The sequence below is a fragment of the Gossypium hirsutum genome, chromosome D08 (assembly GCF_007990345.1).
Source record: "Gossypium hirsutum isolate 1008001.06 chromosome D08, Gossypium_hirsutum_v2.1, whole genome shotgun sequence".
NCBI lineage: Eukaryota > Viridiplantae > Streptophyta > Magnoliopsida > Malvales > Malvaceae > Gossypium > Gossypium hirsutum.
The window spans coordinates 16,581,534-16,592,878 of record NC_053444.1 but is presented as its reverse complement, the minus strand read 5'-3'; the positions used below and the strand labels follow the sequence as shown (position 1 = coordinate 16,592,878).

General features: G+C 33.4%; 1 non-coding gene across 1 annotated transcript; it reads left to right on the top strand.

The window, feature by feature from the left end:
• Positions 1-9,404: 9,404 nt before the first annotated feature.
• LOC121220636 (small nucleolar RNA R71) lies at positions 9,405-9,509 on the top strand. The gene has a single exon (XR_005917856.1). It is a non-coding gene; the product is annotated as a small nucleolar RNA R71 (small nucleolar RNA).
• Positions 9,510-11,345: the final 1,836 nt, after the last annotated feature.

The following is an 11,345-nucleotide window of genomic DNA, read 5'->3' as shown; positions in this document are numbered from 1 at the left end:
GATTAAATCCAAGTCGGCAAAGTTACCGATGTTCAGAGAAAGCCATTAGACCAATTGACCTAGGAATCAGGCGATTAAACTGATTTTTAATTTTATATTTTTTTATTTTTAATGTTTTATTTAATTGAACTAAATGGATCAGTCGAATTGGCAAACCGATGACTTGACCAGTTATGAAAATCTTGGTCAAAATATTTCATATTAACATATGCTAATAGTTGGATAATAAAATTTTGATTTGATAGTATGTAATTGTATCAAAAATATTTTATATCATACAATACTTAGTAAATAATTTCCATTTTTTCAAGGTCCAAACTACTTTACTTAAAAATTTTGAGATGATAAAATTTTTAAAAAATAATACTAACTTATCAATAAATAAAATGGAAAAGATCTCACAATTATCATTTTATTTGTGGAATTTCGAAAACATTTTATTCAACATGAAAATGACCCTAACGATCTTATGATTATTCTCATTATCCAATGATTGGTCTAATGCCATGCGCTCATTATGATTTTAGAGGTTTAAATAGTTTTTTTATAATTTTTAATTGTTAATATTTTTTATAAATTTATTAGAATTTTTTATATTTTTATAATTTTTACTAATTTTATACGTTTTTATAAAATTTAAATATTTTATTAATTTTATAAATGATTTAATAAATTATTAGATTTTTATATTTTTTATATTTTTTATATTTTATATTTTTTATGATTTTTTTATAATTTTTATAAGTGTATATCAATTTTAACATTTTTATATTTAATTATTTTTATGATTTTTAATAACTTTTATATTTTAATGATTTTGTTATAAGTTTTTAAGAATTTGTATATGTTTTTTATAAAATTTTAAATGTTTTAAATATGTTTCATTAATTTTTAAATTTATTACAATTTATTAAATCTTTTATATTTTTTATAGTATTTATAAGGTTTTTATATTATTTTCTAATATTTTTTATATTTTTATAAGATTATATCAATTTTAATTTTTTTAATATTTCTAATTTTTAATAATATTTTCCAGTTTTTTTATAAATTTTTCTATTTTGTATGATTTTTTTTATTTTTTATAAAAAAAATATTATATTAAACCAAAAGCTGCCACGTATCACCATCTAATTAGTCAGTCAATTTATTTTAACAGTCAATGTGGTCAACCACGGATTCCGTTAACGAAAGGCTTGATTAATTATTTTAATTAATGGCAAGGGTTCAATTGGGCTTATTTTAATAGTCAATGTGGTCAACCATGGATTCAGTTAACAAAGGGGCTTAATTGATTATGTTAATTAACTGCAAGGACTAAATTGGGTGTGAATTTAATACAGGAGCTTAATTGATTTTTTTGCATTTTCTTAAGGGCTTTTTTGACATACAAGCATGTTTTGAACATTTTGAGAGTAATTTGACTTGTATTATAAGAGTACGAATGTTTTATTTTTTCTTGAAAGGCTAATTGATTTGTTGATTTATGGATTTTTTATATTCTAATTCCATACATTATAATTTCATACATAGACATAACTTTTAATTAATCTTTTTTTTCTCAAGTTGTATGAGGAAAAAATTTATTATACATTTCTAGGGGTTAAATGCCTAATTGATTTGTTGAAATATGGATCTTTTTTATATTTTAATTTCATACATTATAATTTCATACATAGACATAACTTTTAATTGATCTTTTTTTCTCGAGCCGTATGAGGAGAAAACTTCTTATTCATTTTTAGAGGTTAAATGTCTATGTAACACCCCTTACCTGACTTGATCGTTGGGTTTGAGTCACCGGATGCTATGTTCAATATCAAAGTAATTATGTATATTCATACACTTCTCTATCATTTAAAGATATAAATAAACATTAAACACATTCACAACATGTCACACAATCATTTTTAGGTTACATACGAGCTTATAAAAGCTCTTTTGCTAACCCAAGGGTGAATTAGGACCAAAACATAAAGTTTTAAAAGTCTCGGGCCGAAGTCGCAACCTCAAAACCTCCTCGTCATGGTAACTTCATCTTAGAGAGTCATGTCGCGACAACATGTATACCCATGCCATGATGTCACTCACTGTCGAATGTAGTTGCGACGTTAGCCCTATTTTTGGTAAATCCACATTTGGTACCTAATTCAATGAATTTTAAACCATTCTCAATGTTATTTATGCAACCTTATACAAGAGTGTAACCATCAAACCAACATCATGGCAAGCAATCCAAGTATCTAATCACTCAACATTCAATCATGTTCAAATTCTTTTCAACATATCCATGTTTAAAAATGTTTTCACTACAACCACAACATGTTTATCAGGATAATTGTAACTCACCACTTCAAGGAATAGTCATGCATTGCTTTAAGCCTACATGTCATACCTAGATTTTTTTAAGGACTCAAATTTAAAGGAGCTTTGGGAGTTAATTGAGCAAAGTAAAAAGTTGGCAAACTCTACTAGGAATTTTGGAAAATTTTGTGACTGTCGAGCAAAAGTTAGGTTTCAATTCTGGTTTGGTTTGGTTGGAACTGGCTGATTTCATAGTGTGAGACATAATGATTGTTAGTGATTAGCTAAAAGAGATTTGGAGACCATGTAAAGGAGTTATATATTTAGGTGAGAAAAGAATTCCTCTTAATTATGTTTTGCAACTTCCTTTCATTTGCATCATTTTCTTCGATTGTTCTGAAGAAGAGGAAGAATTTAGTAGCTCTGTATGGAGCAAAAACTGTGAGATTCGAAGTCTGGAAGAAGATAAACTAAGAAATTGGTAATCTTTCTCATCTTTCTATACTCGTAGATTGGAGGAAGAGTGAGAGTAAGGATTTTCTAATAATGTTCTATAAAGTGGGTTCTAGGTTTTAAGGTTTAAATGCCTTCGATTTAACCAATATATGGTTATTGTACTTAGCTGTCAAGATGATAGAGGCTTTGGTATTTGGAAATGCTAAGCTAACATGATCAAAGGAGTTCAAGTGAGTTCATGTACTCCATCTTTAGGTGGTTGACATATTGAAATACTTGAATGATTTGTGTCTATCTGTTATGTGTCGTCTAAAATTGTGATTATGTATGAACATGGTGAGTGAATATGTTGTGTATGCATAACGATGTGTAATAATGAGTACACTTGCAAGCATGTATACTGACAACCTATAAACAAGTTATCGTTTATGGTAAAATATAACACCAAAAGTATATAAGAATTTAGAACGATGGTGTCTGCAAGTGTACGGGTCAAATTGTAATATAGTTAGTACAACTAAACACTTGGAAGTATTTATTTTATTAAAGTATTTCATTTTATCTTTTTTTTTTGCATTCGGTCAATTTTAATATTCCAATCAATCGATTTACTACTCCGTTCTCCATTTGATATCAAATCCACGATTATTCAAAGCTCATTTCTCTTCCAATTCAATCATGTTCTTCACATGATTTATTGAATTGGAGTCGAGATTATGAATAACATAAGTAGTTAAATCCTTTAGGGGAGATTAATGAGTGGATGGGGATGTGATTAATAGAGGATTTAAGGTTTCCCAAGAGGGTTAGTTGGTATGAATTACATGTTCTTAAACCCTAGGCTTGACAACCCTAGGAAGTTATCATAAGCTAGATGAGGTCGGGAGATAAGTCGAATAGAGTAAATCGTAATTTATCCTAGTTAAGAAAGTGAGGTCAGGAGATAAGCAAGTATCAACCAATCAATTAATTAGTTAGAGACCGGGATATAATAATTGGTTAATTGGTAGTCAATCCACCTTAAATCCTAATTTGAAGTTAATTGCAAACCTTGAAACGAGTTAATCTTCCTGATTGGTTTATTGATTTAAGTTGTTTGTTTATTTTTCTTGTTTATTTATTTTAGTTATTTAAATTCCCTTATTTATCTATTTTAGGGTTTGTCGTAATATAGGAATTAATTAGTACTATTTAGGTTTATTATTGTAAAATTGTTTTCATAGATTTATTCCATCCTCCCTTGGGTACGATCCTCTAAATATTTCCAAGTGTTTCGTTTTTTTAACTATATTACAAGTTGACTCGTGCACTTGCAGAAAATATTGTTTTAATTATATGTATTTTTGGTGTGTTATTTTACTATAAACGAACTCGTTTATAGGCGATCAAGTTGTTGGCACTGTTGCCGAGGAGGTTTCGGCAATAAATCTTAAAAATATTTTTTTACAATTAATAAGATAAGTAGGAAAGTTAAAACCTAGAGATACGTAATTTATTTTTGTTTGCTTTTGTTTTCTTTTTAGGTCATTTATGACCCAAAGCTCTAGCACCCCAATCGAACCATACCCAGATTAGAGTAACTACACAAGCACAACCATCCAACAATGAGTATCAATCCACCTGCGGTAATTAACTTACCTTAGGTAAATCCGTTATTTGAGGATCTACGAGAGTAACAAGGAAATAATTGGGAAAAAGTCCCAATGACTCAACGGATGTTGCGCGAATACGCTCTACCTACACTAGACGCAGTGCAAGGAAGCATAGAATAGTCAACAATCAATGCCAATAATTTTGAAATTAATACGGCCACTATTTAGATGATCCAAAACACGTCGCAATTTAAAGGAAACATAGTGGAAGCCCCAAACTAACACTTGAAGCGGTTCTTACAACTTTATGACAACTTCAAGTACAACGGGGTATCCAATGATGCCGTGTGTCTTTGGTTATTCCCATTCTCATTGTGTGACAATGCGACTAATTGGTTAGACTCATTAGAACAAAGTTCCATTATCACATAAAACAATCTAGTGAAAAAAAATCTTTATAATTTTTTCCCAATTAGTTAAACCGTTCAACTTAGGCGAGAAATTTCCAACTTTAAACAATACAAATGTGAGTCTTTGTACGTGGCGTAGGAATGTTCAAGACTATGCTAAGGAAGTGCCCACCCATGTACTGCAAGCATGGCTCTAAATATAAATTTTCTGTAATGGTGTTGACGGACACATCAAATTTAGCCTAGACGAAGCATTCGATAGATCTCTCATGTTCCATACGTATGAACGAGCTTACAAAATCATAAAAGACATGACCATGAACTCGTATATGTGGCCCAATAAGAGATTTATCTACAAATCCAAATCTGCAACAGCGAAAGTGGTAAACGAAGAGAACGATGATGATCGATTCCAAAGAATCCTAAAAGCTTAACCATTTGAAGACACCCGTCAAGTCGACGAGAACGGAGCCACATTTAGAGAACCAATTGGAGGAGGTGAGCTATATAGTGAATAGGGGTCAAGATCCCTATTCAAACACCTAAACCCCGGTTGGAGGGACCAAGAAGGAATAAATCAAGCACAAACCCAAAAAAACCCTCATTACCAACCTTCACCTTTACAAAAAAGAGTCGTAGGAAATGACCATGCTGCATATGGTCAAAGATTCGATCGATTAGAGGGAGAGATGCAAACTATGAAAACAAATATTCAACAAGTCTAAACTACATGTGGACAACTCAAATCCCAAATAGATAGTTTTTATGACCAAATGAGCCAATTGATGACGATATTTCAAAAGTAAAATGGTCAAAGTCTCCCTAGTAATATGGAAAACAACCTTCAGAGAGATGGGAAGGAGTACGTAAAGGTAATTGCATTACGATCGAGCAAAGCATTGTAGCCATAAATTGTAAAGTGCTACATAAGGCATTAATGTCAATTTGTTCACCCATTTTTATTTTCTTATGTCGTTTCATAGTTTCCTTTAAGTACTTGAGATATTTCAGAATTTTATCAATTAATTTTAATAGCGACAAATTGACATTGAGGGATTTAAATAGATTGAGAAAACTTAACAAAATTCGCTTCGTCTTTCTCTTTTTTATCCTCTAGCCTTGTTAAGAGTGACACATTCATTGTGCTTGTGATAATCGTATGATACTGGTTCTGCTATCTCCTCGATGGGCTCATAGTGCTCAAATTTTTCCTCTTCCATGGGTTCGTTGACCTTTTTGAAAACTTCCTCCTCTTTATGGATGGGAGTGTTTGTTGACTTCAATACTTTGCTTGATCACAACATGATTGCCTTTACATGCTCCGTCCCATATCTTTGAGGGTTGTTCTCAGTATTACTGGGGAGACTTTGACCATTTTATTTTTGAAACATTGTCATCAATTGGCTCAGTTTGTCACAAAGACTATCCATTTAGGATTCAAGTCATCCATGCATAGCTTGGACTTGTCAAATATCCGTTTTCATAGTTTACATCTCTCCCTCTAGTTGATCGAATCTTTGACCACATGTAACATGGTCATTTTCCACTGCTTTTTATTGCAATGATGGAGGTTGGTAATGAGGGTTTTGTCAGGTTTGTGTTTGATTCACTCCTCATTGGTTGCCTCCATATTTGAAGTTGGGATGATCCCTCCAACCTAGGTTGTAGTGTTTGAATAGGGGTCAAATTGTAATATAGTTGGTATGCACGAGTATTAATGAATTTCATACACATTTATGCCGTCAGAGTTAACTTCATCTGAGAGAGTGATATGGGATAGTCTGTTTCTAAGTGGTATTTCCACTCATCCTTCCCGTTCGTTAGGAGTTTGATTAGGACATTCATATTCTCTCTCGAGAAATACATTAGGTTAGTTAGTTGTACAAAATTACAGAGATATAATGGAACATCATAATACCTTGCTATCATGGGAGTGGGTAGACATCTCCTTCTCTTGGACTAGAAATCGCATCTATGGTACCTCCATTGGTCTACTCACATCTATTTTTTTTAATACGGCGTAAAATTCATTCATGATTAGAAGGTACACCGGCTTGGTCAAGGTTTTGTAGAACTTCTCCTATCGATGGTTTTGGATCAATTCTTACGTTTTGCTTTTCAATGTGTCCATAGATTTGAAACCTCATTTTTGCAATAGGATTTTACGTTGAGCTGCAAGAAGGTTACTTTTGAGCTCCCTTTCTCGAAGGTAGGTGTGGCTATCTGCTATGAATTCATTATCGAAAAGGTTACTATGCATGGTTTTGGGGTTTGGAAACATAAGAGAAATAGTGAATTCATAGAATCTCACAGAAAAGGGTTGCATACGAAGATTTGGTTGGTTGTGACAACTTGAAGGGTGTCGCAGCTGGTAAAGGAAATATATAGAAGTCACCTAGGGCTTTACTTGTCGTCCAAACTTGGTGAAAATCTCTTAAGGTCGTGTCGAATCAAGAATGGAAAGTTGCCAAAAACGGCATGCATGTTGCGCCATAGAAGATGCATGGCACGACACGACACATATTTTACCTCGGATCTTACTTTCAAACGAAGACTCCATAATGGTTCTATGTTGTGCCATGACGATAGAGTTTTAAGTTTTCAAGTTCCCCAAGGTTGTGTGATGCAATGGGCTTGTTATGTGATGACATGGCTTCGATTTGGCCTTTTTGGGACTTGTAAAAGGTCTTCAGTTTCCCGTACATACACCCTACTAATGTCTAGCTCCACTGTTGCTATCGGGAACTTGCTTCCTTCTAATTTCAACATAAAATAACTAGTCTAATTTCTAATTCTAACAAATAAAAAACAAATTAGTATACAATATTTACAAATTAGTTAAGTTCGGTGGTTGAAAATTTATGTTGTGCTATCGGACTTGTTTGAATTTTTTTTTGAAATTCACCATTGACTTCAACTATTGGTCTCACTCATCTCGAGTCTTCCAATTTCTCCTTATTCCACCGAAGTCTCGCCATTTATCCCGTTCTCTCATTTTATAATTACCTACACTTGCACAACTCGAGAAATGCCTTCAATCAATGCCGTTAGGGATTAAATTAAATAAAGCAAAATATTCTTCCCTAAGAAATCCCTCACTTTGGGAATCTCGGCCATATTTGAACACTTCTATGTTGTCATTGATTTTTATAATAAGCTCGTTTCACTCAAAATTGATTGTCGATTTAGAAGTGGCCAAAAATAGCCTAACCAATAGAATGGGGATTTCTCGATCTTCTTGAAAGTCTAGGACGACAAAATCAACGGGATATAAATTCTTGTACGTTAACCAATACATCCTCGAGTACACCTTTTGGATGTACCAAGGATCTATAGGCTAATTGTAACATTATCGAGGCATTTTTAAGATCCCCGAGTCTGGGTTTTCGATAGATCGATAGGGCATTAAGTTTATGCTATCCCCTAAATTACAGAGAACTTTGCTGAAATTTTGATCCCCCTAACTCCATTGGAATTTTAAAGCTACTCGAATCTTTTATTTTTTGGGATATTCTCTTAGCAATTAACGCGCTGCATGAGGCGCTAATGTCAATTTGCTCATCGTTTTTCATTTTTCTATATTGCTTCATAATTTCTTTTTGGTACTTGACATATTTTGGAATTTTATCAATAAGTTCTAAGAGCAGCAAGTTGGCATTGAGGGATTTAAATAAATTTAGGAAACTTACAAAATCTGCCTCGTCCATCCTTTGCCAATCCTCTAACCTCGTTAAAAATGGTACCTTGGTTTTGCTCATATTTGAGATTATCGTAATAGGCACTAGTTCGGCTACCTCATTGATCGGCTCATGGTGATCAGCTTCCTCCTCTTCTGTAGGTTCATCAACAGCTTCGGGCCCTCCTCCTCTTTATGGATGGTCATACTTGATGACTTCAATTCTTTTCCCAATCGCAAAGTAATCGCCTTTACATGCTCTTTCCCATCTCTCTAAGGATTATGCTTTGTGTTGTTGGGGAGACTCTGACCATTTTTTTAAACATCTACATCAATTGGCTTATTTGGTCATAAAGGTTATCCATTTAGGATTTGAGTCATCCACACGTAGCTTGAACTTGTCAAATTTCTGTCTTCATCGTTTGCATCTCCCCCTCTAATTGATCAAATCTTTAAACACATGCAGCATGGTCATTTTCCATGGATCTTTACTGCAATTGTGGAGGTTGGTAAGGAGGGTTTTACTGATTTTGAACTAGATTTGCACCTCTTTGGTTTCCTCCACACTTGAAGTTTGGATGATCCCTTAAACTAGGATTTTAGATGTTTGAATAGGGGTTTCGACCCTTATTAACTATGTAGCTTGCCTCATCCGGTTGGTTTTCAGAATGTGGCACTACTCTCGTCAGCTTGACAGGTGTCTCCAGACAGTTAAGCTTTTTTAGGATTTGTTGGAATCGAACATCGTCATTATCTTTGTTCACCGCTTTCATCGTTGGAGGCTTAGGTTTATACATAAATCTCTCATTAGGCCACATGTATGGGTTCATAGCCATATCTTCTTTGATTTTGTAGGCTCGTTCCTACATATGGAACATGAAAGATCCACCGAATACTCTGTCTAGGGTAGATTTGATATGTCCGTCAACACCGTTATAGAAAATTTTTATTTGTAGCCACACTTGCAACCTGTGATGTGGGCGCTTCCTTAGCATTGTCTTGAAATGTTTCCATGCCTTGTACAAGGTTCACCTTCATATTGTTTAAAATTGGTGATTTTTTGCCTAAGCTGAATAGTTGGACTAATGGGAAAAAATTTATAGAGAAAATTTTCCACTAAATCTGTCCATGTGGTAGTAGAATCCAGTTCTAATGAATCTAGCCAATCAGTCGCATTGTCGCACATAGAAAATGGCAATGACTGAAGATGCACAACATCACCGGATGTTATAGAGTTGTAAGAACTACTTCAAATGCTGGTTTGGGTCTTCCACCATGTTCCTTTTGAACTGCAGTGTATTTTGGATCATCTATATCATGGCGGCCTTTATTTGAAAATTATCAGCATTGATTGCTAGCCTATTGGAATAAATCTATAAACAAGGTTTTCATAGATTTATTCTACTCCTAAACTACTAGGGGTTTTGAGTGCGTCTAGGATGACTTAGTTACATCAAACCCCTAATATATTATTTATAGAAGTTTTGACATCCCAAATTAGGTCTTTGACACATCCTAAGTCTTTGTATAAGGTTGATTGCACGGATAAAAATAGCCTTGATATTCTTGAGCATCACGTTGGCCTGTGTTGCACTATGCAAGGGCTATGGTGCGACACGAGATGCGATTTTTGCCTTGTGTCGTTCGTTTCATGCTTTGACATCTCGAGAGTCCTATGCATCACTCGTCCCTTACTTCCATGTCAATTGAGCCTATAAATCTTCATCCTACACACTCAATTAAACATATTAGAACCACTTAAGGCCCGTGTCAGCCTATTGGGCCACAACACTTATAAAATCTGTTAAAAACACTTATTTTACTAATATTTAATCTTAAGTCCTAAATACCAAAAATGTAATATGAAATACTAAATTGTATAGAAAATGATCTCTTTAAGTGCGAAAATAACCCGAATTATCTACTAAATTTGATGACAGGTCATATACTAGATGTCAATTAGTTGTGAATTGACATATTAATGGATGGCGTACTATATACTATAGAAATGAATACAATTAATTACATGAAATGCTTGTATGTTATATAATGTGGAGTAAGGAGGGAGATACCTTGACGGGATAGTTTAAGATAGGAAAAGTTGTCGTATTGGAGGAACGGGCAGATAGTTAGGGCACCAAGGGAGTTGGGAGAGATTGTGGAATGGTATCTATTAGCTTGAAAACATAGAAATGAATGTTGGAAGAAAATGGGAGCATGTTTTTGATACGGATCTTTAGAGCATATCACTCGAAATTTTCCAAAAATTGTTAATAATACTCCTACCGCTACTTAGAGAATTTTTTTGATAGAAAGAGGTTAGGGAACCATTATGAGTGAATCATTAGCACGAAGATCGGTTATGTATTTTTAAGGTTTAAGATCAAGTTTACCTATTTATAAAATTATGTTATTCACATGATGGTGAATCAAATGAGTTCTTAATTATCGTATAAATTGAATTCCGACTAAGGGTACTGGATATTAAGAATCGGGCTGAATTGAATTCATAAGAAAATTTGAAACTAATTATGCTATTAATATACAAGTTATACTTTGGTTTATCCGATGATGCACTATATGTGTCGGTATAGTTACTTTGGTTTATTTGGTGATGCACTGGGTATGCTAGTATAGTTACTTCGATTTATCTAATGATGTACTATATGTGTTAGTATAGATACTTTGGTTTATCTGATGATGCACTATGTGTGCCAGTATAGTTACTTCATTTTATCTAATGATGCACTGTGTGTGCCAATATAGTTACTTCGATTTATCCGATGATGCACTATATGTGCCAGTATAGATACTTCTGTTTATCTGATGATGCACTATGTGTGCCAGTATAGTTACTTCAGTTTATTCGATGGTACATTGTGTGTGCCAGTATAGATACTTCGGTTT